Source organism: Agelaius phoeniceus, chromosome 9 (genome assembly GCF_051311805.1).
Source record: "Agelaius phoeniceus isolate bAgePho1 chromosome 9, bAgePho1.hap1, whole genome shotgun sequence".
Taxonomy (NCBI): domain Eukaryota; kingdom Metazoa; phylum Chordata; class Aves; order Passeriformes; family Icteridae; genus Agelaius; species Agelaius phoeniceus.
In genome coordinates this window covers 30,674,975-30,699,985 of record NC_135273.1, presented here as the reverse complement: position 1 = coordinate 30,699,985, position 25,011 = coordinate 30,674,975, and the positions used below count along the sequence as shown (strand labels likewise).

The 25,011-nt window shown below is 45.1% G+C and overlaps 1 protein-coding gene and 1 long non-coding RNA gene across 18 annotated transcripts in view; both read right to left on the bottom strand.

Annotated features, from left to right (window-relative positions):
- The window catches only part of PCDH15 (protocadherin related 15), a 642,855-nt gene extending 638,900 nt beyond the window's left edge, over positions 1-3,955 (bottom strand). For 9 of the 17 annotated variants that reach the window (XM_077183417.1, XM_077183420.1, XM_077183416.1 and 6 more), the window contains exon 1: positions 358-515. The gene's annotated coding sequence lies outside the window, so the exon portion shown is untranslated. Of the gene's footprint in view, positions 1-357; positions 517-993; positions 1,132-1,276; positions 1,408-1,631; positions 1,970-2,162; positions 2,290-2,357; positions 2,381-3,935 lie in introns of those variants that run through there. The other 8 variants (XM_077183412.1, XM_077183413.1, XM_077183407.1 and 5 more) reach the window with 8 other exon arrangements.
- Positions 3,956-11,273: 7,318 nt separating this feature from the next.
- The window catches only part of LOC143694828 (uncharacterized), a 91,519-nt gene continuing 77,781 nt past the window's right edge, over positions 11,274-25,011 (bottom strand). Inside the window, exons 10-11 of the long non-coding RNA XR_013183545.1 lie at positions 12,663-14,211; positions 11,274-12,492 (exon numbers count right to left, since the gene is read on the bottom strand). This is a non-coding gene — a long non-coding RNA (uncharacterized LOC143694828). The remainder of the gene's footprint in view (positions 12,493-12,662; positions 14,212-25,011) is intronic.

Here is a 25,011-nt window from a genome sequence, read left to right as displayed (position 1 = left end):
CTCTCCCGCGCCAAGTATCACAGGAGCGGAATACTAACGGGTTCCTTTCTTTTACCCATTACCACATGCAGATATTAAAGTCTGAGCGCTGCATTTCTGCCGATACCGGCCCTCGCAAATTAACCCTGCATCTCAAAGCGACAGCACAGTAGTTGAGGTCACCGTCTCTCCTCCGCTTGGCGACAGGGACCGATGGGGAAGGGGAGGAAGAGGTGGGTGTCTGTCCTCGCCGAAGGAGGCTCTCCCGGCTCCGGGAGGGTGGGAGCCGGGTGGGAGTCGAGGCAGCCCCGGAGGAGCCGCGGCAGGGCAGCTCCAGCATCCCCCCACCCGCGCATCCCTCCGTCGCCCCCGACTTACCCCCGTTCCGCCGGGAAACTTTCGGCCGCGCCGGGCAGCGGGACGGGCCGGGGGCCGCCGCCCTGTGGCAGCGAGGCCCGCGGGCCCCGTGCGGGCTCGGTGCGGGCTCGGGGGCAGCGGCGGCGCCGCTCCGCCCGCCGGGGCCAGCGCGGCTGCGGCGCTGCCTGCGCAGGGCGGGGGGAGCGGGAGCGGGGCCGCCGCTGCCCCCCCGGCTCCCGGGAAAGCGCTGCGGAGCCGCGGCTCGTGCCCGCCTCCCGCATCGGCGAGAGGGAAAAAAAGGAAGGGAAGAAGGGAGGGAGGAGCGGGGAAAGGGGGGAGAAAGAAGGCAGCAAGCGTTCGCCAGGGCGCCGGGCATCGCCGCCGCGGCAGCCGCTCCTCCGGGATAGCGCAGCCAACTCCCGGGCAGCCCCGCCGCCCGCCTTGCCCCCGGCCGCGGGCACAGGCAGCGCACGGCAGAGGGGCCGGGGGCTCCGGGCGTGCTCCTTCCCCTCTCCATCCCTCCCTGCATCCCTCCGCGGCTGCGCTGCGCTCCCACCGCGCCCCCCGCCCTGCCCGAGCGGCAGCAGCTCCGCGGATGGAGCCCCCGGCAGAGCCGCGCTCGGCGCTCCCCGAGCCCAACTCCGGAGCGGCGCGCACCCACCGCCGAGCGAGGCTGGGCTCCTGCCGATGCCTGGTCCCCAAATGCCACCTGTAGGTAGGCCTGTTTCCTCCGAGGCTCGGTGTCTCGGCTGCCACCCGCCCGAATCCGGCGAGCGAAGTTTCAGGTGGCGAATCAACACCGCGGGGACCTGTTGGGTGTGCGGCGGACCAGCCCCGCCGCCGGCTCCCCGGGAACATCCCGCACTAACCCGGGCCAACCCGCTCACTGCGGGACCCCGAGGGGGAAAACCCGCGGGTGGCAGCCTAAAACAGCACAAACCTTCGCTTCCTAGTGAACAAACTCCGCGTTTATGGCTGGTACAAGGGAAGTGGCAAGCTAAAGCGCTGCTGGTTTCAAACGCAAATGTTCACCGCTTCACCCTGCCCCCTCCACTCAGCTCCAAGCCGGGCAGGACAGGCTCTCTCACTCGGAAAAGAGTTTTTCCTTAGCTAAGTGAATACAAAACGCGAATTTGCCCGTTTAATTACACCAAACTCCCCTCCCCTCTTGCCTTCAAACCCCTTCATTGGGTTCACCTGTGCTCCTCCCTCACACTTCTGCGGGCAACTCCATCAGCAAAACCACCAGCACCTGTCTGTAAAACCTTTTATAAAAGAAAATAATCACTCCTGACCTTTCACGTGAAGACGACCGCGTAAATCCCGAATGTCTCAATATCCTCTCAAATCCAAACGTCAGCGTAGACTCAGGACCCACAAATTTCCCACGCGGAAGCTGAGTAAAATCTGTTCTTCCCCCAGATATTTTCAGAGGACCCTGCTAATCCCTTTGGAATCCTAATAACCAATCCCAGCCTTGCGAAGGACTCGCACTGGATTTCAGGAGTCCCGAGGAGCTCTAACACTCCGGAAATTCGCCAAGGAGCGCACAGTTCCATCCGAGGGAAGCGCGATGCTGCCGAGTACCACTCGAGTGCATCTCCCACGTAGCAGCACCCACCCCTCGGAGACCCTCACCGCGCTGCTGGCCACGATCAGCGGCCGGGAGCCACCGGGGCGAGGGGCTTGGGGCGAGAGGCTTCGCTCCCGCACCCGCTCAGTGCGCGGGGCCGCAGCTCCCGCGGCCTCGCTGTTGTGCTGAGGCTCCCCCATCCCGTTCCACCTCACCCCATCCTGTGCCACCCCCCGGTACCCCCGGTTCTCACCTCCTCCTCGGGCCGCGGCTGCCTCCGCCTTGCCCCGCTCGGAGCCGCGCTCGCCAAACGCGGGCGGAGTGTGCCCCCGCCGCGGCTCGGAGGGACGGCGAACTGCAGCCGCAGGCACCGGCCCCCCTTCTTTCCTTTCCTTTCCTTCCCGCCCCGGCACCCCCGGCTCGTCCATCAGCGCCTCCTCTTCCTCACCTCTGCGCCCTGCTTTGACTCGCCAGGGAGGGGGAAAAGCCGCAAAGTTGGCCGGAACAGAGAGGAACCGCACCCGATTGCGAGAGCGGGATCAGCTCGGGGATGCTGGTGTGGGGTGATCTCCGTGAAGTAAAAAATGAATGTTAATTACGGCGTTTGGAGGGGAAATACGGTGTGTCCCGGGGCTGGCATTGAGTCAGCTCATTAGCAGAAGTGGAGTTTAGGCTTCCAGCAGTTGTCCTTGCACATTTGTCTTTACAAACACGAGATACTTGTAAAGATCCTCATGCACTTCAATAAAGGTCCACAAGCTTCCTCCTTAATTTGCTTTAAATATAAGCATTTCCTGAATATGTGAGCTTTGCAGGCTTAATGGGAGATTTTTGGTGAACTACCTGAATAAAAATCTCAAACAGGCAGGGTCAGCAGCCTGTGGAATCAGGGATTTAGCCATTATTCATGTTTTACTTCAATATTTATGAACAGCACTGCACACACACTGAAACTTCTCCTACCTCTGCTCCCAAAGCTTACAAACTTAAGCCCAGATCAATGGAGTAGCCCAGGCCAGGCTCCTCCACTCAGAAGAGGATGCAAGAACAATTATTCAGCAATAAAACCCCCAGAAAACTGAGGTTGGCTGGAGATCCCAAATCCCAACCCCGTTGCTGCTGCTGCTCCCACCACAGCTGCTTACATGAAGACAGGAGTAAGGCTTATTTTCTGCCCTGCCACCACAAGAAAAGTTCCCCAAGCTCCTCTTAGCCTTGCAGCAACTTTGCTTGACCCAGGTCCTCTCACTAAATCAGCAGAAAACTCAGCTGGCAGCCAAAGGCAGCATTTCCTTCATCTTTAACAAGCCAGGGGGGATCACTGAGGAGTCAGATAAGCAGCAAAGCCAAGCTGAGCAGGTCTGGGATGAGCAGACCTTGCAGGTGATGCAGGACCATCCCCTTCAGCTGCCAGTTGTTCTTACACTTGCTCAGCCACCTCGTGACCCCTTCTGCTCAATTTCACCTCTGTAAATCCAGATTAAATCCCCCAGCTGAACCTGAGGCTGAAATTTCTTCCCTCACTTTCTCCGAAGGTAAAAATCAAAAGTAATTTTGATTCAGATGGAGCCTCCTTGTGCTCCTCTCCCATACAAAAGTGATGAGAGCAGGGATTTCAACCCCTGTGGTACCCAGATGCTTTAAAGGTACACTGTAAATATTTGAATGGCAATGTGCAAATCAGCTCACAGCTCATGCCTCAGCACCATCTGTAAGCACACAGGTGAGTGAAAACCTCTCTTCTCTTACTTCCCTTCCCTCATGCTTCTTTAATATCCAAATTTTCCATGGCAGAGGGTTAAAATTAAATTATTTTAAAGGTCCCTTTTAACCAAAACCATTCTGTATTTCTGTCATTTCAAATTTATTTTGATTTCTCTGTTAGCAAACCCAGAGGGAGGTAGGTTGAGGTTGGGGAAGGAACCCTCATTCATGTCTCCCCCACCTCTAAATGCAGCACAAATTCTCTGTGTTGTGACATGTGAACAATAACAAATGCAAATTTAAAATGTGTATTTTCACTCACCCAATGAGAATTTACTTCAATGGAACCAAAATATCATTGCTTCTCATCATCAGGAGAGTCCTACACAAACTGCAAAGAGAGAGTTTAGCTCATTATAATCATAGAATTAACTCCTAGAGGAAGGAGAGGAAGCAGAAGGAGGTTAAGCACGAGGACAATGCTGCTCAGCATCCCAGATGCCTCAGTGGCCAGGATTTTGTGCCCACCACCATTGGATGAGCCACAGAGAGCCCAGCAGAGAATCCTGTTTGCTTGGACAGGAGATCTGAGAGCTCAGGAGCTCCTGTGCTAATGCAGAATTCAGTAGGGTTTGTCACAGTGCACAATCATATTTGAAAAGTAATGCTTTCCATCAGAGAAAAGATTTAATTTCTACTTCAAAATTTGGTGGATGATTTTAATAAGAGAGTAGGAATTACAAGCAAAAGTGTCAAGACTCCATTAATCAAATATTGACATATAATTTAAATTACTCTGCCATTTACTTAATCTTAAAATTCAGAGTTTAAGAGCAGAATTGCCACTGTTTGTTTAGGTATGGCTACATTCACTAAGCTCATGCCTTAAGCCTCCACTTAATCTGTTTTACTACTCAGAATAATTGCAAGCAGGGTAACAACTTTTATTACATCCCTACCTTCTCTTCTCTTTTAAAGAACAGTTAATCACAGGAAGAATGTGCAGAGGCATTTGCAAAGTTCTGATTTTTCTTTTTCAATGGCCAGCTGTACTGAGAATTTGTTCAAGGATCAATGTGCGTTTTACCCGAATACAATTAAAGTTGTGAACACCATTCCCCAAAGCCCCAAATTAAGTTCTCCTAATCCATCATCTCTTGTGAGTATTGAAATGGATGGAAATTTTATTGATTTCAGGGGAAGCAGGTACAGCTCCTTCATGTGCTGGTCCATCTCAGGCCATCTGTACCTACATCAGTGTGATGTGGTGTCACCATGATATTTCCTGAAAAACCCCTTGGCCAGGATTGCTGCTCCTGGGAAGCTGAGAAGCCTCAGAAAAGAATGAAAACAATAATTATCTGATTGCTTGGAATGAAAACAATAATTATCTGAATGCTTGGAGATCATTTACCAACAGGTGCATCTTTGATTGGGTCCATGTGAATTGTTTTTAATTAACGACCAATCACCATCAACTGTGTCAGACTCTGAGTCAGTCACGAGCTTTCATTATCATTCTTGTGAAACCTTCTGATGTATCCTTTTTCTTGTCTTTAGTATAGTTTTAGCATATAATTTCTTTTAATATAATAAATACAATAAATAAAATACAATAAATAAAATACAATAAATAAAATACAATAAATATCAAATACATTATAATAAATATGATAACTATATTATAATAGATATAATAAATATATTATAATAAATCTATCTAATGTAATAATAAATCAGCCTTTTGAGAACATGGAGTCAAATTCTCATCTCTCACCTCATCCTGGGGACCTCACAACACCACAATGTGTGCACCGTGTGCAGTCCAGATCTGTACCTCAATACCACCCAAAATTAGCTGCACCTGGAAAAGACATTAATTCCAGGTGTTATTGGGGGAAATCATAGCCAGGAGTGTCTCACACACAGCAATTAATTTACATTTACTGCAAGTTGTGCTCATGACAGAGACACAAACAAGCCAAGCTGCAAATCATTTGCAGAACCCCGAACCTGCTGCTGTCCCCATGTCCAGCTATCCATCCCACTCCTGGTTAATTTGGGGAATGCTGAGTGGCCACACTGCCCATGGATTTCATTTGCAGCTCTGAGTGCTCAGCACTTCTCCACATTAAGCCTGAGGGTGCAGGAGATGAGGCAGGGAATGGCCACAAAAGCTGTTCTGGGTTTGTTCAGCGACACACACAGAGCCTGCAGCAAAACCAGGGAGAGAGGAGAATCCTTCTGCTGCACCTGCCCCCAGCACAGGTGAGCCTTGCAGCAATCCTCTGGGTTGTTCTCTTCTCCAGGCACCTTGGGGATCTTCCTGACACACTCTCAGGTGCACTCAGCCCAGGCAGGTGAGAGAGCTGGCAGAGAGTTAAAGGTGATGCCCCAATCTCAGAACCAGTGAGGCTGGGAAAGCCCTCCAAGATCACCAACCCAAGTCCACTTCCACGTGTTTTTTGGACAATCCAGGTGTGGGGCTTCCACCACTTCCCTGAGCAGCCTTTCCTGTGCCTCACCATCCTTTTGGTGAAGGGATTTTCCTGAATATCCAAGCTGAGCCTCCCCTGGCCCAGCTTGAGGCCCTTTGCCCTTGTCCTGTCCCTGTTCCCTGGCAGCACAGCCCGGCCCCCCCTGGCTGTCCCCTCCTGGCAGGGAGTTGTGCAGAGCCACAAGGGCCCCCTGAGCCTCCTTTGCTCCAGGCTCAGCCCCTGCCCAGCTCCCTCAGCCCCTCCTGGGGCTCCAGCCCCTTCCCTGCCCTCCAGAGCTCTCTGGCCAGGAGGGCCCAGAACTGACACAGCATTTGAGGTCTCTCCCCCGTGCCCAGAGATGCTGAATTAAAAGGTAACAGAATGGCTGGCTCTTCATAACTTTTGAGTGCCTGATTGCAACTGAAACAACTCATAATACAAAAAAATCACCACAAAGAGGAGAGGGCTGCTGTATTCCAGTCTTTTCCACATGTGAGAACAAGGGGAAAGAGAAATCCCAACAGTTCCCAGCCACCTTCCACCAGCTGTGTTCAGATCACACAAGAAACTGCATCTCCTGCCAAACAGAGGAGACCTTTCTCTTGACTGGGAAGTGGAATATTGAGGTTATTTTTTGATCACTTGCAAAAACTGATGAGATGATATTACATTACAAGCCCAGTGTAGCCCAAATCCTTTCTCAGTGTTCCCTGAGGAGCCCATGTCCCTGCCAGTGCCACCTGCCATGGCCCACAGTGGCACAGTGGGCCAGGCTACACCATTTCTGTTTTGACCAACTGCCAGCATTTCGAAAGAAATCAAGTGCTAAAAAGGGAAATTAGCAAGTTTACATCTCAGCCAAAACTGAACAGAATTTCATAGAGTAAGAAGTGCTTTTCTCTGGTTCTGGAGGTGTTTTTCCCTGCCAAGTTCCAAAGACTGAGGGAAAACAACGTAGGTGCTTCAGCCTCTGAAAAACATGCTATGAGACTCTTCCCAGGGTAAATCCTAATAATCTGAAATAAACACACTCTGCTCAGAAAGCATCACTGCTTGAAGCAGAAAATGAGGCTGGATAATAGCAAACATAATGCCTTTTGTACCAGGAAGAACAGATTTATGACTCTTTGCAAGCACAGCACACAGTTCAACTTTTCCAATGAAGGGTTTGGAAAGCTCATCTCACATGGGATGCACCTCACTCAGAGCTGATCCCTGTCACAGAAAAAGGCTGATTTACACCACTGACCATTGCTTTTCTGCAAGCCTGGGGACAGCTCAGACTCAGGTGGACTTTTTGGAGAGTTGACACTAATAAAGGTTCTGTTCATACACAGAAAATCCCGGAGCTGAATGTTTCTGACTGGTACTACAGCTAATAAGAGCTAAGGGTGATTAGAAGCTCCCAGAACACACTCAGCAGCTTTTGTTACAACTTGGTTGTGAACACATCCATCAGGAGTGATTACACCTCTCCAGTAACTAAATTACAAAGCTAAAACACAAATGGAGGGTGAGCACAGCAACAACAACAACTCAAATTCCTCTGGATTCTCCAAAGTCAATAAAAGTTGTGTCCCTGCATGTTTCATCCAGTTAGGAACTCTCATGTATCTGTGCTTTATAAACACCTTGGAATAGCTTTTTAAATTATCTGCTTGCAAATAAAACAAAGGTTGTTTACAAATGGGTGTCTTGTTAATTAGCCAATCATGTGAAATATATTGATTAAATGAGCAATCAGGTCCACCTGGAGCAAGCTAAGGTACAAAAGGGGAGAGGATCAAATCCATGAGGCTTTTGCTTTCTGATATGGCTCAGTGTCATCTCTGACTCAGTGGTGACACAGAGCTATAAAAGGTCCAACAGATACAGGACAAGTCTTTGAGATGGACAAGTGGGCATCCCATTAAAGCTGAAATGATTTCCAAACTATCCCACTAAAGACCTCATCAAAGCCACATTTTCAGTAGCTATAAATGTCACACAACAACTCCTAGGTAGCTGCTGAGGACAGGAAGGGGATGCTGCCATAGTCACTGGCACAATGCAGTTATTGCAAATGGATTCCTGCCAGCCCCAGACAGTTAATAACCTTTACTCTGAGCAAAGTCTAACATTTAATGGCCCAAATGGTGAGTGCTGCTCCTCTGGGGGCTTCTTCCCACAGCCTGGGGGAGAGGAGCAGCCACTGCTACTTATCACATCCCTCCCAAACGTGCCAGCTCCTCCAGTCCACTCCAGCCATTCTTTACCCACTTCCATAATTTCATCTCAGTTATTAAATGCTGACCACCCCTGACACTGGAAACACAACCCATGGCATTTTCCCATTAGAGGCTGATGGTCAGCTTGGTGCTGATCTGTGTTTGCATCAGTGTTGAACAAGCAATGGTCTCACTGAAGTTACACTTGATTTATGTGGGCACCACAGAGATAAGAGCCCAAACCAAAAATCTAACCAGGCCATTTATTTTTCTTAATCACAAAAACACAGGTGGGATTTTAGGTGGATATAACAATTTAAACAATCATTTAATTTTTGAAACTAGTTTTTAGTGCCAGAAGAATCTTTTATCACCACCACTGACAATGTCCCTGAAGGACCTTTACTAGGCAATCTTCTTAAACTAAACTCATTGTCATGGTCCTTAAGGCCTGGCAGGTGTATTTGTGTCACTTGGGTATTTGCAGCAGGAGAAGATGGATTTTCAATGCTGAGATTGACCTTTGAAGACTTAGGTGAGGTATTGATGGGTTACAAAGCTGCACTCACCAGAAGAATTGAGCAAATCCTGACTAACTCAGGTGTTACTGTCTTGCCAATCCAGTGAAGTGTTTGGACAAGCTCAATTTGAATCATCAGCTCATCCTGTCTCAGGTAAGCTTGGACTGGCAGATATTGTTAGGGAACAGCTGTTCCCATACATTTCTTTTATGGACAAATTAGCTGGAAAATTTGCCTCTGTTTAGCACAGAGAGAAAAATATTTACACAGACCATGGGGCCCTCTGTGCCTCACAGGGCTTAGGAGCCTAAAAGTGCAGTGCAAGCTGTCCTCTCTTATCTATCTATATGCATCATCTACATCTAGACACGTGCTGGTGGGGAGGGGAGCTCTTTTTTTATGTGCTTGCAACAAAATCAGACTGAATACCTCGAATTTTAGCTGTAGTAAGACATTACATGAACATTACATGACTGATTAAACTCAGCAAGGTAGTGTAATTATTGTCATAATTTCTGGTCACTCCCCATTGAAGGAAGAGCAGGCAATGATAGAGCAGTGAAACTAATCACAGCTGTAATGAAGGAAGAATGGCAGGCTGGAAATATTTAGCTAAAAGAAGAGACAGATACAGGAAAAACAGAGACACACAAGCTAATGAATGACATGAAAACAGAATGAGTCATTACAAGACATCATTTTTGTAGCAAGGAATGGCTGGAAGCAATTCATGTAAAAGTGGGATGAAAAAACAACATTTTATACAACAAAATTAGCCTGAAACTGTTACCATCCTATTGCAGGGGTTCCATATTGTTGTTTCCTTATCACAAAAGTTTCATACCTGTTTGGTGTTCCTCGTGGGCAGCTCCTCAGAGCACTGACTATTTCATCTTCACAAAGCAGCCACTGACTCCAGCTCCCCTCTCACCCAGCCACCCCACTCTTTTATAGCACTCTTCTTCATTGGTTACACCTGTGGCCTGTTAAAGTCAGGCCTGCTCCTAATCTTTGCTAATTGGCCCAGCTGCAACTCCTTAGGGGTGAGATTACTTTCTATGCTATCTTGATTTTCTTATATTCTATCCCCCTACATGAAGATCTCACAGCTTAAAGACATTCCTTTAAAAAAGTTGGCCAGTTCTTTTGCTCAGGTTACCTTTCCATGGGAAAGGTATTATAAGCTCATAATACAACTGCAAACATGAGGACACACTCCTGCAGGCTCCAGGATGGAATAGCCCCCATGGAGAATGGACAAATGACCCAGAGCAAGGTTTTCTGCATCACTCTTAAAGGCATCTGAGCCAGCAAACTGCCTGAGACAGGCTGCTGGGCAAGTGGGAGTTTGGTGTAATCACAATTCCCCAAGTTTTGATAAGTTAAACCCAAAATGAGAAGCATAATATAAAAGCAGGCATATTCACTGGGAAACTTCCCCCTCCCATGTTGTTATACTTCATGGGTAAAGCATGTTATTAAACTCAAAGCATGTTATACTTCATGGGTAAACTCTATTTCTTTTTGAAATCATCAGAACATTTACACTACAATGAAATATCCCCCACTGCAATGCTAAAGGATGAGCATGGCCCAAAATTAAGTAGGGTAATTGGGAAGCACCACTCAAAATCAGAAAAACAAACTGAAAAGTCAATTTGAAAAACCCAAAACACAGTAGGGATTCAAAATTTAGAGAAAGGTGTTATCATCAAAAGTGCTCTACTGTCCTGGTAAGCTCTTTGTTAATTGACTGTTTTGTTAAGCTTCATTAAAGGCTGGTGTTGTAGCCAATAAATCTGGTTGCACAGCTAAAATTCTGTTTTGTTTCTCAAGACTTGGAGATTTCAGCTCAGAACAGATTTTTTTTCAGCCTGTGATGCCTGGAATTGTGTTTACTGCTTTCAGTCATCATCTACTTTTGTATTTATTATTTCTGTTATTGTAATCATTACAAACTGTAGTCATGCTCTACACCCTGGAAATATCTGTACAACATCCCTGTAACCTGCTGGGGCCACAGAGATCACAGCTACAGCTTCTCTGTTTGGAGCATTTAACTCACCTTACAGTCATTTAACATTGCTTTGTTTCCTGCTCTCAGCCCAGCTTGGCAGCTCTGTCTCCAGAACATCAAATACTTTGTAGGACTCACTGTTTCACTCCGTGTGAAGTTCTTTTCTATTCAGAAATGGGATCTTTCATTAGAAGCAGAAAACCCTGTCAACTTTTAGCAACATACTCATAAATTTCAGTGGAACTAGGCACATAAATATGGTAAGTATGGTATGTAATCTTCCCATAACTATGGGTAAGCATTAAATAATTATTAATAATCCCCCACAGAAAATGAAGGTAGTATTATGCTTTACAAAGTATGGTGTATAAATATTTATCAAAATCTAGTTTACTGAGCATGGTAAATCAATAGAAGCATTTATTATCCACTAAAAGCACACACAGAAAAATCTGAATAAAAAATAATACATAAGAAGAAGTAAAATAATAGAATATAATAATAAAATAAATTAAAAAAAATAATAATAATAAAGAAGGAGTAAAATAATCAGCAGTGTTCCAAAGTCCATGGAGACAGAAAAGAAACAGACTTGGGCAGGATATATATTCCAATTGTCAGGTCCTTTTTTATCCCATTTTAAGGGTGTTCATCCCCATTTGGCCCAGTGAACACTAAAACCTCTCTCTCAACCCCAGAGAAGTTGATGTTGGTCAAGTATCAATGGCTCCAACAGTTTCTGGCACACCTGAGTTGCTGCCTGGCACAGGTACCATCAACACTTGTTTGAGTATGAGCCCTTTTGGAATATTTTATAAAATAAATCCTGCTCAGGAGTCAGTACTTCCCAGGACTCCAGGCCACCTTCCAGTGCTCTGATTAACTCTCCCATTTGACCAAATGAAGCTTCTAAGACCCATTTACCTTTTTCTTAGACTGAAAGCTGGCACACCTCAAGGATATTTTTTTACTGGGGCCTCTCTGTGTAGGGCAAAATAAAATTTTGCTCGTCTAATGAAGAATGGCAACTGAGTGATGAGATGCAAATACATCAAGTGCAAGTCCCTGGGCTGAGTGAGTGTCTGAAGCCAAACACCTTTATCAATTACCTCTGAACCCCAGTGGGTAAAGCAGGACTGAAAATCACCAAGAGGATTTACCTGCTGAACCCAGTCTGTAAGAAATTCAGCTACTTAATAATCATTGCCTTTTCTTTGCATCGCCTGAACAGAAATCTCTTCCACTAGAGCTGTTGCTTTTCTTCCTTGCAGCTGTGCTCCAAATTGTGCTCACTTTTCTGACTGGCAGGGGAGCAAGCTATGTCCTTGTTCTGCAGGGGGAGAGGTTAATTTTAGCCCTCATAATCCCAAACTCTGCTTGGCCTTCTCCAGGCTGCCACTGGGCTGTGAGAAGCTGGAATTAACCCGCACACCTCCCGAGCTCCACAGCATTCCATCCAAAAATGACACTGGAGGCCTTGGCATGGCTGCTGGGGGTCAGCAGAGCTCAGGGCATGGCCATGGCTGATCCAGGCACACGAGGAACCCCTGAGGAAGGTATTTTCCTGCTCATGCTGAGCATTTCAGTGATCAAATTCTTCCACGTGTGTCTTCGTGCCCTGGGTTCTTTATGGTCTGTCAGCTGCAGATTATACTCACTGCAGAAGGAATGAAGGAGCAGTCAGAAACAGAAAATCCTGCTAAAAAATAAAAACCACCCCTGAATTCTGATGGCCTCATAGCTGCCCTAAGAGGCAAAACGTCCTCATTTTGGAGAATGCTGCAATCATCACAACATCAGCACATAACAGCTCCGAGTTCATCTTACACTGCTTTGGCTTGTTGCAGACAGGATTCCCTCAACTCTTCTGCTTCCATTCATCCAGGGCATCCTGTGATCTCCTTTTTCTTCCAGTTTCAAAGTCTTCCAGCAATTCTGGGCTTTGGCAGTACACCTTTAGCGTGGAAACTTCCATTATGGGGAAAATTTGGGGAAATTTTTGGTTTTCCCTAAATAAATGAAGTTATAACATGTTCTGGATGTTTCTAATTAGCCAGTACAATAATCAACCTAATACTGATCAATGGCATTAAAGAAGTTAATTCAGAACATCTTTTTGGACATTCAGACACGCTGCCAGCTGTACTTACCCAGGCAGGGAAAGGTAGTGAGGGAAACTCTATGGCCTAGAAATATGAATAGTTTAATTTAGAAGAGAATTGGGGTCCATGCTGAGCTGTGCAGTCACATCTCTGCTCTGCAGCTGGATACCTGGGGAGACAACTACAGACAGCAGCACAGTTTTCTTAAACAACACAGGTTCCACCCCCAGTCCTGGAGTGTAACTTCCATCTCTTCCTGGTAAAGCACTGATACAGCAAATGCCCACTTGAAAAATCAAGGTAATGTCTCTACATTGTTCAGGCAATAACTTCATGGGTTTCATCAAGGTGTGCAAGTTTCAGATCAACTCTTGCAGATCTCATTTCACACTGGCTAATGAACAGTCATAGAATCACAGAATGGTTTGGGTTACCTCAAAACTCATCCAGTGTCACCCCTGCCATGGGCAGGGACAATTTCCACCATCCCAGGCTGCTCCAAGCCCCAGTGTCCAGCCTGGCCTTAGGCACTGCCAGGGATATCCAGGGGTAGCCACAGCTGCTCTGGGCACCCTGTGCCAGGGCCTGCCCACCCTCCCTCACATGGAATAAATTATTCCTAATGTGCAATCTAAACCTACTCTCAGTTTGAATCCACTTCCCCCTGTGCTGTCACTCCAGGCCCTGTCCAAGGTCCTTCTCCACCTTGCTTGTAGGATCTCTCCACAGACTCACTGAGGCTGGAAAATCCCTGCCAGCCCATGGAGTGCCAGCTGTGCCCAGTGCCCACCTTGTCCCCAGCCCAGAGCACTGAGTGCCACCTCCAGCCCTTGCTGGGACACCTGCAGGGCTGGGCACTGCAAAGCTCCCTGGGCAGCCCCTGCCAAGGCCTGAGCACCCTTTGCATGCAGAAATTGCTGCTGCTGTCCAAGCTGAGCCTCTCTGCATTCCCTGAGAGAGGAGGCCAATCCCCAATAATGTTCCCAATCCCTTCAGGCACTGGAAGGCCACAATTTGGTCACCCCAAAGCTTCTCTTCTCCGGGTTGAATAATCCAAATTTTCCCAGCATTTCCTCACAGCAGAGCTGCTCCATGCCTGATCATCTGGACTTGCTCCAACAGGACCTTCCATGTCCTTTCTGTGCTGGGGACTTCAGTGCTAAAGGAGCAATATCAGTTTGAAACAGAAACCTGCCACTCTTGGTTTATTTTTAACACACCACACTCATAGGGAAGAGCTATAAGCAGCAGAAAATGGACTGAAGAAGTGAAGTCTGTAAGAGAAAAAAAAAAAGTATAACAAAAAAAAAGGACTAAGTCTGAGAACATGAAACCCAGGAATTATTAAGAGCCATCTTTTATTCACATAGGCTTTTAAGACTGAAGGTCCAAGGCAGTAACTTAGCACACTTTAAAGCTGTCTATTCCAATGGGTATTGCAGTAAATTACTGCCATTTCAAAATACAATGTATGCACCTACCCATATGATTACTCATAAAATGTTGTATTCTAACCTAAACCACATTTATCACACTTTATTAGGCCATAAATACAGGTATAATTATGTTTATAAATTACTTAGCTCATTTTTTCAGAAAAAAAATTATTCAGGACATGCAGTATAGTGTGATATCATTCAAAAGCAGCAAGGCTATAGCAACGTGTGTTTCTGGCAAAATACAACAAAAATGTATAGACAGGGAAATAAAACTCTTGTATTTACTATTAATGTTCTTCCCTCTACATTGGCTATCAATCATCAAGGTATTAACATCACTCAAAAAATGGCATGCTGTGGGAAAATTATGATAATTCATTCTGTAATCTATATTCCTATGAATACATGAAAAAAAAGAATGGCACCAATTTTGGGTTCCCTCCCCCCTGCCTAGAAAATCTGATGGGTTATTTTCAGGAGGAGAATCTATACTGCCTTGAAAATGTGTAACTAAATACACACTGAATGAATAATCCCCCATTGATGTGGAACCCCAGGACACATTGCCAAGTTTTCCAAATGTACTTTACAAATGGATTTGCTAAGTACTTGCCTTACAGGAATCATTTCCAGCTCCTCAGGGGAGAGAGACAGTGAAACTTTACTACACACAACAGCAACAAGCAGGAGTTAGTGAGGAGTTGTCACTGCCATATTTTCTGGAAAAATCCCTTCGCCAGGATTTCTTCTCCTGGGAAGCTGAGAAGGCTCAGAGAAAAATGAAAACAATAATTATCTGATTGCTTCTCCTGTGTTTTGCTGCTTTGGAATGTGGTTTGGACATTGTTTGATTGGTTTCATGTGGATTGTTTTAACTTAATGACCAATCACAGCCAGCTGTGCTGAGGCTCTGGCGAGAGTAATGAGTTTTTCATAATTATCTTGTTAAGCCTTTTTTAAGTATCCATTCTCTATTCTTTAGTATAGTTTAGTATAGCATTCTTTATTATAATATAGACCATAAAATAATAAATTAGCCTTCTAAGAACATGGAGTCAGATTCTTTCCTTCCTTCCCCAAAAAATACCACAAGGAGTGAGGGAAAGAAGGATCCTCTGGAACTGCCAAGGGAGTTTGAAGTGTACAACATGGCTATCAAAAATGGTATCAGACCCAAATATTCCTCAATTACTTAGCTGGGATAACAGCAACACAGAAACCCCAAATATATCATTTTCTCATCTTTTATGGGATTATGCAAACGTGAGAAACAGGGAGCATGTGAAGCAACGTCTGGAAAACAAGACAGAAATGGCCTTCAAGGTGCTACCCCAAATTCTAAATCATCTCTCACTCAGAGGATGTTGAAGTGCTTAGTGGAACCCCTCTTCTTCCCTTGGTAAGGATTTCTAGAGCAATAAGGCTTCACTGTTGGGCACAGAGAGATTTTGCTTTCACTGAAAAGCATTTGTGAGATAATCTGGACTAAAGTAGAGTTTTGGATTTGGCAATAGAGCTCTCCTACTCTTTCCATCCTGTTATCCAGGAAAAAAACAGGAAGAAATCAGGTATTTAGTGTTCCATACAATAAAAAAGGTAAGATGTGAATCATGTGAGTCAATATATTACAAAATATAAAATATTATCAGCGTTTTTGATGCTGGAGCACTAAGAAGTGCCTCCACCTTGGCTTCAGATCAGCTGCAGGTGCTTTCAGAGCAAGGGAAATATGCTCACGAACCCTCCAGTGCTTAAGAAAGGAATCTCTGTTCTTAATGAGCAATTAGAACTAGGTATTTAACCAAGTAACAGACCTCAGCTTCCAGATCCCCTTGAGTTTAAATAATACTTGGAGTAGGATGCTCCTTTCAGACTTGTTTCCCCTGTGAAGCTTTGCCTCACAAGAAGAACACCCAGTGACTCTTAGGGGTTAACTCCAAGGGGTCCCTCCAAGGCAGGACCTCCAGTGCCTGGGGGTCCTGGGGACCATTTCTGTCTGAGAGCTTTCAAGCACTCTCCTGGCAGTACATTGGTTTGATCTGCACATGGTGAGAAGGAGAAACACCCCCTTCCCAGCAGGTGATGGACCAGCAGGTCACACCATCCACTGGGACACACTTTAGGGACACTGTGACTGGGAATTCTGCTTGTGTTTAGGGCAGTTATTTCCCTTCAAAAAAAGGAGAATCCCAGAATAATTTGGGTAGGAAGGGACCTTAAAGTTTATCCTGTTCCACCCCTGCCATGGGGATGGATGGGATATTGGGAATTAGGAATTGTTCCCTGGGAGGGTGGGCAGGCCCTGGCACAGGGTGCCCAGAAAAGCTGCTCCTCCCACTTTTCCTGCCCCAGCTCTCTGGAGACTCACACTGGGTACTAAATACCCAAATCTGATCAATTCCAGCAAAAAAAAAACAACATGACTGAACAAGAAAATACCAAAGATTTTAAGGTGTATTTCTTTGCTGTATACTTGAAATGAAGACAGGTTTGTCAGATAATGTAGTATTTAAAATTAATTTTAAAAAATTGGTCTCACAAAAAAAAATTTTCCTCAAATGTAGCATGAGCTGTATTTCTTCTGTCCACACAATTTCTTGGGAATCTTTATATTGATTTAAATATACAAAATTTAAGCATTACTTCAGATTTTTTCCACCTCCAGAATTTGTTAATATGTTCTTTTGTGGATTTTAGAAGTCTCATTTTAAATTTAGCAAATCAAACTTCAATTTTTTTTCCCTCAGTGGGTTTGGCTAATGTAAACCAGCTGATATTGCTGTAATATGTTGAGCTCATTTTGCAATTTGATATGAAATATGAAAAAAATACAGAAAATTCAAATATGCCATTAACCTAATTCAAACTTTGCTGATACTCACTAGATATTTTACGGGTATTTGCCTGAAAAATGATCTTTGTTCTCCTTATTGCAATAGATCTTACTGAAACATCTATCAGGAAGCCTTTTTTCAGTAACAGGGAAATAATAGCAAATAATACAGTAAAAAGTCTGTCAGATATATACTGCATTTTAAATACTTCTGCATCTCCTTTGTTTTCTTCCTAACAACTCTGTTTTAACTTTGGAATAAAAAAAAAAAAAAGAAACGTGAGAGGCACAGCTGCTTTGAACGCAGACCTGGGCTGTCATATGTTTGATCTGATCAGTCAGAGTGGAGATGCCAAATGCACACCTGGAAAATGAGTCCACATCTGCTCATTCTGCAATTCACCTTCTCAAGTTTTGGCCACAGAAGTTCCCTCTACCTCTACAAAACTGGTGCCTTTATACAGCAGTGCCAGAACTCCAGCTCAGCTGGTGCAAGTGGCTCAGCCAAGAAGCCCTGCAATGCCCAGCCTAGGAATTCCTACAGCTAAATCCTGGGAGGAGCAAGGCTTGGCCACCTATAGAATACAAGAAATCTGCCTAAAAACAACACACACATTCAATTGTCACATTCACATTTTCTGAAAAATCCCTTTGCCCAGGATTTTTCTCCTGGGAAGCTGAAAAGTCTCAGAGAAAAATGAAAACAATTTTATCTCATTTGCTTCTCCTGTGTTTTGCCCCTTTGGAATGTGTTTGGAGATTGTTTTATTGGATTCTGGTGTGAGTTGTTTTGACTCTCTAGCCAACCAGTGCCAAGCTGTGTCTAGATGCTGGAAAGAGTCACAAGTTTGCATTATTATCTTTTTAGCCTTCTGTAAGTATCCTTTCAGTATTCTTTAGTATAGTATCTTCTAGTATTCTTTAATATAATATAGTATCATGAAATGATAAATTACCCTTCTGAGAACATGGAGTCAGATTCATCATTCCTCCCTCCATCAAGGCACCCCTCTAATACAATATTCACATCCTGACAGTGAGCTGAAGATGAGGCAGAGCTGATAAAGGAACAAAGAAGTGATCCCACTGATAACTTATCTCCATCTGCTCACTGACACGGCTGGCCTGAGGACTCCTGACTGACAGAAGGTTTCTTTGGGCTGCAGAAACCCAGACCACTTTTTAATCTTCTAATAAAGCCCTTCTTGGGAGGATCTTCTAATGAACCCCTTCCTGGGGTGTGTATGGAATTCCTCTCTGGAGTGAGGATATCCCTCAAGGTTACTCCTGCAGACTGAGCCAAAAAAGATGTGCTCACGCTCCTAGGTCTGGGTGAGTGCCATCAGTCTCTACATAATAATTGTTTTTGTTGGCTTTCATATAATTTTGTCAATATTGTCTTAACAATAGTGAACTATGGTGATAGTTATAGCTCCTGGACTGTGCAGTGAATTATTCGGATTAACATCTTTTATTCTAATCATTATCATAACATATAATACTTATAGTTTTTCCTTTAAAAAGCAAATTTTTTCAATTTGCTCTAATAGAAGCACTGGAGTACCTGGCTAATGACTGCAATTCTAAATGACTGTACACATGTAGCATTATCATGAACAAGCATATATTGATTCTCAGAGAATAGAAACAGTTCAATAAAGTATTCTTCAGCATCAGTAACAAGGCATTTCCAATAAAAAGTCATTATTTTAAGGATAATTTACTGAATTTATATTTGCTTATTTGAAGCTTGTTTGGCAATTTGCTTCCCAAGCAACAAAATTAGACAAAGTTAATTTTTATTACAGTAATGTCAACCAGTATCAGAAAACTTAGATCAGATGGGTTTTTGGCAGTCAAAACCCTCCTTTGAGAAATGATAAAGAACAAACATATTTTGGCAGATGGGACTACAACATCTCCCACGGGCAGAATTTGGGCACTTTTTGTGAGGTTAAACATTCAGTGTTTCAAACAAGAGTAAATTATTTTCCTGTGTGTTCCTTTTGCCTGCCACCCACCCACATCCCTCACTATAAACAGCAGAAGCATGCAGGGGTGGTGGTGCAGAGATAGCCACATGCAATTTCTACACACATTTCCAGCAAAAAGGATCCAGGAAATCTTCCAGAAAACCTTTCAGGAAAGACTTTGGTGGGCAGAGAGATAACAGGGGACACTGTGGCACAGGGGGGGGTCCCAGGGCACAGAGGTGATCATGGGACACTGCAAGGAGGGGATGTTGTGCAAGCTCAGAGAGACAAGAGAATGCACCAGAGCCCAGTGTGTTGTCCAGAAAGAAATCCTAGAAATGTTTTTAAATGCCATTATAGCCACAGAATCGTACAATGATCAAGGTTGGAAGATCATGCAGTCCAACCATCAGCCCAGCACTACCAGTGGGCCCCTAAACACCTCACCCAGTGACAGATGGAGGCATCTCTTGGAGACTTCCAGGAATGGTGACTCCACCACTTCCCTGGGCAGCCCCTTCCAATGCCTGACAGCCCAAACTGAGAAAATTGGTTTTTTTAATATCTAGTCTGAATCACCCCTGTCTCAGCTTGAGGCCATTTCCTCTGCTGATCCCTCACTGGAGCAGAGACAGCCCCACCTCACTGCACCCTCCTGTCAGGGAGCTTGGAGAGTGATGAGGCGCCCCCTGAGCCTCCTCTCCTCCAGACCACACAGCTCCCTCAGCCATCCCCCAGAGTTGTTTTCCAGACCCTTCATGAGCTTTGCTGCCCTTCACTGGGCACACTCCAGAACCCCAATGTCCCTTTTAAAGTGAGGGGCCCAGAACTGGACGCAGCATCCCAGGTGTGGCCTCAGCAGTGCCCAGTACAGGGGGACAGTCACTGCCCTGCTCCTGCTGGCCACACCATTCCTGATGTTCCAGAGGCTCTTGGCCTGCTTGGCCCCCTGGGCACACTTGGCTCATGTCCAGCTGCTGTTGACCATCAGGGCCCATAGATTTGGGAGTGGTTGGCAGAGCAGGTCACCCACCATCTCCTGGATTTTGGGGCACACTCAGCTCCCCATCACTTACCTCCAGCTCTAGGGGCTGGGGATCCTGAGTGTGGATGCTGAGAGAGAGAAACAGATAGTTTCCCCGGCATCATTCTGGGAGAAGCTGTGAGAAGCTCAGAGAAAAGAATTATAAACAATTCTTAAGTTGCTGTGCCTGGTGTTTGTGAGCGTGTGGAATGTGTGATGGAAATATGGTTACCAAAGGGCAGTTCCTTAATTAGCCAATCATGTGAAATGTATTGATTAAGTGACCAATCAGGTCCACGTGTGTCAAAGAGAATCTAAAAGAAGACTCTCAATAAACAGCACAATGGTGTTTATACCTTCTGATGGGTCTCTGTGTCATCCCTGACTCAATGGTAGCACCTGAGGACAACTGGTCCTGATATTGGAGACTGAGGTAAATAAGGCATTAAGCACCTCTGCCTTTTGCTCATCTCCTGTCACTGCACTCCCCTCTGCATTCATCAAATGAGCCAGACTCTCCCTGACCCTGCTTTTGCTGTCAAGGCTTCTATAGAAGATTTTTTTTGTTGTTTTTAACTGCAGGCCAAATCAAGTTCTAGTTGGATTTTGACCCTTCTAATCTTCTCCCTGCATGACCTTCCAACATCCTTATGGTCCTCCCAAGTTGCCTGACCCTCATTCCAGGGTCAATAGATTCTCTCTTTTCCCTAAGTTCCAGCCCAAGTTTAACCAGGCTGGTCCTTTTTCCCCTGATAATTTGTCTTTCTACACATGGGGACAGTCTGCTCCTGAATATTTAACAATTCCTTTCTACAGCACATCCAGCCTTCCTGGACTCCTTTCCCTTTCAGGACTAACTCCAAAGGAATCCTGTCAATCTCTCTGTGCCCCCACTAACCTGGCTATGGGGTCTAGTGTCTTTTATTTTGTTTTTCAAAAAACCTTAGTGCAAATAAATAACTTCCTATGAAAACCTGCAATAACACTTAGATCCTAATGCCTAAAAGAACTTCCAAATTTTAATTTCACAGAGTTCTATACTTCTGGCTGAAAATCCAGAAAATCACATAAGATAAGGAACTTAAACAGATTTCTTCCAGAGGTAAATAACACATGCTTGTATCACAAAGAAAAACTAAAAACTGAAACTTTCAGATGGGAAGTTCATTTCTGTCAATGAGAAACATGTTCCAGAATTCAGGACAGCTTCCTCCTTTTTGTTGGAACTCTGTCCTTAACTGTGCTACCAACCTCAAGGAAATTCAAGTTACAACTCTTCTGTTCATGTGGGAACATTAACTTCCAAATTACAACCTTCCTCCCCAAAACAAGATGTTTTACTAGGAATGGCAAAAAGCCTCCAAGTCCACTGTCCTTGCTGATGAACCATTCTAAAGAACAAACTGTGTCCAGGGAATTAAAGAGCATTCCCCAAGTCTGTCACTTACAGATGGTCCCAGGGATTGCTGTTGTCTCTGTGTGTTATGATTTATTGTTTAATCACTTAGCACTGGCAGCTCCTGCAAGGCAGTAACGTTAAAGGGCACAGGTTAACTTGTACAGTGCTGCCAAACACTTTTTACACTGCTAAAACTTTTGTTCAATCTGTAAATCCTTTCCAGCTTGTAAATGTCAGGACTTTAGGACTCCTGTACTACAGCCTGGGGAAAGTATCAGCTGCATCCCCATGTGGCAAAATTAAAACTTTGTAATTCACTAGGTGATAGAAAAAACACATCAACTATTTATGTTATTATATACAACAACTCAAAGTAATGTTATATTTTTTTCTTAAAACCTGAACAGGGGCAATTTTAGGAGAGCCTGTACTGCAGAACTTGGAGTAATCAGTGTGGAACTCCTCTGGAGTTTATTGGTGTTGCACTGAGCTGGATGCAGTGAATGGAGCAGAAATACGTGAACAACCTTGAAAATTGTCTGTGAATTTCCTCCTGGAGATTAAGGTCACACATAAAATTTAAGGACAACTGCATTAGCAGCTGCAAATAATAAGCCAGAGTCAATCTTAAAAGCCTTTCATTTTGAGTGTAACAGCAGCCACAGGGTAGAGTTATGGCTGAGAGCACAGGAGCTGCCATTTCACACACGCCCCTCTTTAACCTGCACTCACAGGATGGGAAAAAAGTTCTGATGAAAGCCAAAACTTCTCAATCAGTGGGGGAAGGTGGAAGAAGCCCCTTGCCATTGCTCAAGCCCTGCTAGGGAGAAGTGTGTCAAACTTACATTTATCCAAAGATGGGTGGATGACACAGAGCTTGTTTCTTTATAAACAAGCAGGTTAACACTCCTTGGTCACCTTCAAACCTTAAAATATCCTTCTGCCTCACAGTTTAAATACAGCCTCTCAACTGTTGCCATGACAGAACACTTACACTTGATCATCTTGTGTTTGCCTTGATCTAGTTTTGATCTCAGCCAAATGCTGTGACTCACAGGAAACCAGGCCAAAGCTCCCAGGAAGAGCCCAGGCACAGAGCTCCAGCCATGGCACAAAGCCAGGAAAAGGGATGGACATTCAGCACCTGTCCGAGGCACAGCTCAACCCTCAATGAGCCCTAGCAAAGGTATTTACACTTCTCAACCTTCCCAAAGCAAAACAACAGAGCTGAAGCCTTGGCACTCACAATGGATTCAATGCAGACAAGTTTTGCTAGCAAGTTCCACACTCCCTCCCTCTGTGTTAACCACAAGGAATGTGTTTCCAGCAAAAGAAACCTAGAAACTTTTCTTGATTACATAAGCAAAACTGTTACCCAAGTCTAAATACCATTACCCAAAATAAACAGTTGTCCATAGTCAAGTCCCTGGCTAATTAATGAAGGCCCTGTGAATACTGAACTTATGCACTGATCAAGTGTCACAGCTTTATGCTGCTGCATTATTCCAGTTTTCCAGGAGGATATCCCTACCTTACTGGCTGTCTCACAACACATGTGACAAATTAGTCTGTCAGGGACATGTGACAGAAATCCCAGTTCTCACCAGACAGTGCCCAAAAGGTGTGACAGCACAGAAATAAATCTGTATCAATCCTGCTGCTCAGAATGTATTGCATGGGCAGAACCCTAAACGGTGTAAATGAAACTAAACCCACTCTGCTTAATTAAATTTAAGGCAGAAATGCATTTGGGATTGAGGAGGGTGTGGAAATGTAGGGCCTCCTGTAGCTGAGCAGCTCCTGCTGTGCTCCCTCCTGCAGGGCTGACAGTCTTCAAGCAGGTGTTAAGTGAGTCCAAAAAGCTTTTTCTTGGATTTTCTTGCTTTCCTTTCCTTTCTTGCTGCTGCTCCTGTTACTTCATCCAGGTAGAATTTATCTTGACTGCCCATTTAGGAGCAGATCCTGGCAGTGTGATGCAGTTTGGGCATTAAAAGTCCTTTCCCTCCTGAAAACACCCCAGGTGGGGACCCTGAAAATCCCAACAGAGCTTTGGGTGCACCACATTCTGGGATGAAACATCATTCCTTCATCTCAGCATCATGCATAACCTGGCTTTTCACACCACTCCAGTGGATTTTGTGTCTCTACTGTTTCATTTTATTTCCTCACCCACCACTGGATGACCTCTGTAAATGTGGGTTTGGGGTTTTTTAACAATTCAATCAATATGAAGGAAACCATTCAATCAATATAAAGGAAAGGCATTCAAGCAATAGAAACTCTTCTCTTATTTTGTTCTCCAGGTGAAAAAGAGAATTGAAACCTGAGAATTTGAGGCCGTAATAAAAAAACAAAAAAAAAATCCTATACCTACATGTTTTTGCTAGAGGTTAACTCTGCTTTTGCAAGCACAAATTCTGTGTTCAAAGGTGGTTTTAGATGGTGTTAAAAATGGTACTTCTGCATTGTTTACCTTTATTTTACACTACATTTTACTACAGAGCATAGTGCATATGAGTGTTTTCAATTACAACATAAGGAAGAGTTGGGAATTTTGAAGGAAAATGTTACAAATTAGTGTTTGAGAATATGAGAGGTAGTGATTAAACACTGAAGAAGTGAACCTCTTGAATGAAAAATGGGACAGCCATTCCTCTGCTTTCCACTCTGCTTGGGTTTTGTTTTTTTCTGCCAGTTTGTAGCATTTTCTCCATTCCCCTTACAGCATCCCAGTTTTTCTCCCTTCACTGCAACTGTTTCATCTTAGCAACCTCTGCCTTCCTGTCCCAGAGCACATTTTCACAATGCTTGCCTGACAAATGACAATGTGGCACTGTTTCTGCTCCTTCCAAAATATAACTTTTCATTTTTCCTTTTAAGAGGGATTCGAGGTATGCTCAGGGACCACTGTGAACTCCTCACATTTACTCAGCAGAAGCAGTATCAGCACATCAGCCTGTGCTGTGTATGAATGGTGTGGTGGAGCAGGAGCAGGTACAGATATTTCTGGCTCAGCTGGTCCCCAGTGCAGGGAACACCTCACCAAACTTGGTGTGGCATCACAGTGACCACTGGGATTGCTGGAGGGTCCCTAAAGACCCTGTGTGAGGCTACAACACACAGGAGGGCACCAAGCAGAAAGATCTAAGGGAAACTGCCCCCTGAATAAGATGAAATCACAGAATCCAAGGGTCCCTGAGGCTGGAAAATCCCTGCCAGCCCATGGACTCCCAGCTGTGCCCAGTGCCCACCTTGTCCCCGGCCCAGAGCACTGAGTGCCACCTGCAGCCCTTGCTGGGACACCTGCAGGGCTGGGCACTGCAAAGCTCCCTGGGCAGCCCCTGCCAAGGCCTGAGCACCCTTTGCATGCAGAAATTGCTGCTGCTGTCCAAGCTGAGCCTCCCCT